Source organism: Mus pahari, chromosome 17, assembly GCF_900095145.1.
Source record: "Mus pahari chromosome 17, PAHARI_EIJ_v1.1, whole genome shotgun sequence".
NCBI classification, from domain to species: Eukaryota; Metazoa; Chordata; class Mammalia; order Rodentia; family Muridae; genus Mus; species Mus pahari.
In genome coordinates this window covers 41,602,149-41,607,484 of record NC_034606.1, presented here as the reverse complement: position 1 = coordinate 41,607,484, position 5,336 = coordinate 41,602,149, and positions in this window count along the sequence as shown.

Genomic DNA, 5,336 nt, shown 5'->3' with positions numbered 1-5,336 from the left:
GTCACCAAAGTCTGTGAGCCCGACAATATCGGGCAATGGCCCCCTTCCAGTTCATTCATTCTGGACCTGCTCCTTGCAGACCTAGGAAGTACACGTAGCTGAGATGTCTGGGCGCAACTGGAATTCAATGTGTCAGGGACAAAAAGGATTCAGGGTGCACAGAGCCCAGGATGAGAAGGCAGAAATGGGTGTTCAGAGACTGGGCTACTCATAAAGCACATTAAAGAGGTTGTGGCAATTTAGTCCAGATATACAGTAGGGAACAGGGAAAAGTCCTCAGCCTTGTGAGGTCACACCTGAACCAGGGAGACCTAGCTGGGAGCTACCAGGAACCTGCTGAAAAGTCTTGGGTCCCCAAGTAGTCCTGGCAACTCCAGAATACTTATTTAACCCAAACCTTTCCGAACACTATATCGTACAGTCTTGGCCAGCAGCCTGTCCCTGAGCGTCTGCAGCAGTTGGAAACCTGTGTATTTTTGGGTGACCTATGTCAGGATACATACGTAAAGTCACTCACATATACAGGGGCTCAGAGACCAGGAAGTCTCAAACCCCACAGTGCAAGTGATAGGACTAGCCATGAAACTAAAAGACAGACGCGGAGTTTGGGTGGAGAAGTAGAGAAGGGACCCCAAGGTAGAGACTTCCAGAGTGGGCAGAGGGTATTGGCAGAGAAAGTTCCTACTGTGGAGAAGAGGTCAGGGTTTCCTAAGCTCCCGTTGGCACAGCAGGTAGAAAGGGGTGGCAGCGACTGGGAAAGAGGTGCAAGCTGGGGACACCTGTGTGGGCATGTCCAGCATGCCCCTCAGGAACACCAGCTCCAGTGAGACAGGCTGCGCCCTGGGTTTGGGCTAGGAGCTACTGCTAAGATACAGGACAGCAGGATCCAGCAAACACAGGGATCTCCAATAGCAGAAACTCCTCGTGTTCCAGTGCTTATAGTCTCGCTCTGGCTACAGCTCCAGAGCCTGCCATTTCTTAAGCTTTCATTCCTGGGAGTTCCCGTCCCACATCTGAAGGCTGTGACCACTCTTTCACAGTGTAGCATCTACCATCCCAGATCTGCTTGGTAAACACCCAGTGTTTTGCCCCCAGACTTTGATGGGCAGACCAGGGGTTGAGGCTCAATGCCCAACTCTCAGGACCTTAGGCCCTGAAAGCTACCACTACCAGGACCTTATTGCATTCAGCTGCGGTGTGCACCTACTGTGTGCATATGCTCTAAAGGACTCTCCTCTGAGACAGCCACCGCTGTCTTCAGGAGTTTTGCTGGGCCTGCTCAGAAAAGGTCTGCGGTTTTGCCCTCCTGCATAGAGGCAGGCAGGTAGAAAGCATCAGGAGCCCCTCACAGCAGTGTGCAGGCACCCCTCCCAACCATCTGCGTTCAATTCTGCCTTAATTGCATGTCACCTTAGGGTCCTGGGGGAGGGGTCAGAGGACAGAGATAGGGAAAGACTAGGAGAGGGGAGACTCCATCTGTTCAGCATTAGGAAAGATGGTGGCTTTTCCCTGTTGGCTAAGACGCTAGTGCAGTCTGGCAGTGGTGGTGCACGCCTTTAATCCCAGCACTTGGGAGGCAGACGCAGGCGGATTTCTGAGTTCGAGGCCAGCCTGGTCTACTGATTGAGTTTCAGGACAGCCAGGGCTATACAGAGAAACCCTGACTCGAAAAACAAAAACAACAACAACAACAAAAAAAAAACAGTGCAGACTTTTGGGTGGGAGCACCCACACTCCTAAGCGACTCCTTATCCATCCTCTGTAAGGAAGCCTAGTAAACCCACTGGCTCTCCAGAGTGAATTGATGGGGATTTATACCTGGGTTTGCCACTGGGACCTTAGGAAGAGAAGGAGGAAGAGGAAGAGGTGTGTGTGTGTGTGTGTGTGTGTGTGTGTGTGTGTGTGTGTGTAGGGAGGGGGTTGTTAACATCTCCTCCTGAAAATGAACTTTACCAACAGCTTCCCAAAAGACTCTGGTCTTTCTCACCTGCCCCTCCCCTGGCCCCTAGTAACCCTGACCTCTAGGGGAAGCATATCTGTCCCTTCAATGCCAACCTCTCCTGGTCTGTCCCTCCTATCACAGAAGCTTGGTCCTGTCCTCTCTTTGTGTAGGACCCAGGTCACTTTCTTCTTCTCCCACAATGGTCTCACCCAATGGATCACCATAGCTGAACTCACACACTTGGATTTGCATCTACCATTCACAAGCAAAGCCTCCCGTTTTTCTTGGTATGTCCTGAGCTGGTCCTGAGGCAAGCCTTACTAGTTCTTGGTACAATGTAGGCAAACCGCCACCCTCTGTGGGCTTCTCATACCTCCCAGGTGACTTTGTAGCCTTCACTAGTGGTTAGGGCTTCCATGACTTTTACCATGACAACCTCATCTTACAGGATCCTACTGTGCCTCTCAGAGACCCAGCCACATGGCCATCTCTGGAATCCATTGTGGCAGGCACCATCCCCAGCCACATGCCTTCTTCACTACCTGCATCTTCCTCTGAAAGGCAGCCAAGAAACCTCTGACCAGGAACCGGATGGACAACCAGGAAAGTAGCAGGGATTGCCCAGAGCTACACAAAGCAGCCTCATCGCTGTACAAACACATACACATAAAAATAAATAAATCTTGGGCTGGTGAGATGGCTCAGCGGGTAAGAGCACCTGACTGCTCTTCCGAAGGTCCGGAGTTCAAATCCCAGCAACCACATGGTGGCTCACGACCATCTGTAACAATATCTAACGCCCTCTTGGAGTGTCTGAAGACAACTACAGTGTACTTACATATAGTAAATAAATAAATTTAAAAATAAATAAATAAATAAATAAATAAATAAATCTTAAAACTTAAAAGAATAGACAATGGTCCAAGAGACCACTTGGCTGCTGCTTTCTTCTGGTGGTGTTTTGTTTGTTTGTTTGTTTGTTTGTTTTTGTTTTGTTTTTTTGAGACAGGGTTTCTCTGTGTAGCCTTGGCTGTCCTGGAACTCACTTTGTAGACCAGGCTGGCCTCGAACTCAGAAATCCGCCTGTCTCTGCCTCCCAAGTGCTGGGATTAAAGGCATGCGCCATCACTGCCCAGCACTTTCATTTCACTTTCTTCTGTTTTTAAGATTCATTTCTCTCTCTCTCTCTCTCTCTCTCTCTCTCTCTCTCTCTCTCTCTCTCTCTCTCTGTGATGTGTGATGTGTGTGTGTGTGCAGTGTGCAGATGCCAGAAGGGGTCTTGGAGATAGAGTTACATATCTTTGTGGGCCACGACACTGGGATTCATGGCTTCAACACTGAAAAGAATTTCAGAGCCAGCCATTGTGATGAAGCTGAGTTGGAGATTCTAATAAAGATATTTGAGCATTATAATAAGAGAGGAAGAGAGGGATTCAAGGAGAAAATGGGACAGATCCCAGAGTATGGCAGTGAGATTTTTCTGAGGTTGAGGGGCCATTGCAGAAAGCAAGGCATACTCAAGTATATGCATGGGGTCTGCAAGGCAGGCTACAGAGAGTAACGAAGACACGAGTGTGGGTGTGAGCTCTGATTAATCACTTAAGGTTATTTGCTCGTGGTAAGATTTATAAGCAATGTCTTTAAATGGTTATGTTTAATAAAGATCGCTGAGTACTTGGAAAAAATGACAGCTTGACATTTATTTTAAACTGTTTGGGTTTTGTCTGAGCTGTATCTAAATGTCAAACAAAAGCTATTGATTTTATAAATGGTGATCTGTTCTTTACAATATTTTTTAAAAAATGTTTTCTTTTTCTTACTTTTTTTTTTTGGAGACAGTAGGTTCCAGAACAGTTAAAGTAACAGAACAACAACTTAAATAGACCAGGCTTGCCTTGAGCTCACAGAAATACGTTTACTTCCACCTCCTGAGTGCTAGGACTAAAGATGTGTTCCTCTATGTCCAGTTAAAGATGTATTTTTTTTTTTTTTGGTTTTTCGAGACAGGGTTTCTCTGTACAGCCCTGGCTGTCCTGGAACTCACTTTGTAGACCAGGCTGGCCTCGAACTCAGAAATCCAAGTGCCTCTGCCTCCCAAGTGCTGGGATTAAAGGCGTGCGCCACCACCGCCCGACTAAAGATTTATTTATTTATTTATTATATGTAAGTACACTGTAGCTGTCTTCAGACACCCCAGAACAGGGCATCAGATCTTGTTATGGATGGTTATGAGCCACCATGTGGTTGCTGGGATTTGAACTCCGGACCACGCCAGGCTGAGATTTCTACTTAAAGAATCATTTCCACATAAGATATTCCCAATAAATTATATAATAACCTTAAATTTTATTTTGTAAGAAAATACTTAAATCTATAATGTATGACCTTAGAGCCTATAGATTAGTGATTAAAGTAGTCACTGACACTAATAATTGTTTTCCACAGTAACTTCTTCAAAAATAAATATGAGGGCCGGGCGTGGTGGCACACGCCTTTAATCCCAGCACTCGGGAGGCAGAGGCAGGCAAATTTCTGAATTCGAGGCCAGCCTGGTCTCCAGAGTGAGTTCCAGGACAGCCAGGGCTACACAGAGAAACCCTGACTGGAAAAACAAAACAAAACAAAACAACAAAAATAAATATGAACAAATGATTTCATTAACAGATTTCCTCCATTCTAAATGAAAAGGCATACACACACACACACACACACACACACACAGATAGATAGATAGATAGATAGATAGATAGATAGATAGATAGATAGATAGATATGAATATTCAATCTGCATGTACACCTCAAGCCAGAAGAGGGCATCTGATCCCATTACTGATCATTGTGAGCCACCATGTGGTTGCTGGAAATTAAACTCGGGACCTCTGGAAAAGCCGCCAGTGCTCTTAACCGCTGAGCCATCTCTCCAGCCCCGATTGGTATATTTCTAATTAGTAAATACTATACTAATCATCCAGGTAGGGCACACCTTTAATCTCAGCACTCAGAAAGGAGTGACAGACAGATCTCCATGAATTCCAGGACAGTTTGGTCTATATAGTAACTTCCAGTCTAGCTATGAAACAAAAATCAGACCACAACTCAAACAAATACAAAGTAAGGGGCTAGAGAGATGGCTCAGCACTTAAGAGCACTTGTTGCTCCTGCGAAGTAGCTGGATTTGATTCCCAACACCTACATGGTGGCTCACAACCACCTGAAACTCCAGTTCCAGGGGATCTGACATCCTCTTCTGGCCTCTTCAGGTCATGCATGAACATAATGCATGGCATACATGCAGGCAAACTCTTACACATAAATAAAACAATCAATAAGACCTATTATAAAACAATCAATAAGACCTATTAAAAAGATGCTGATGGGCTGGCCAGAGGCTCAG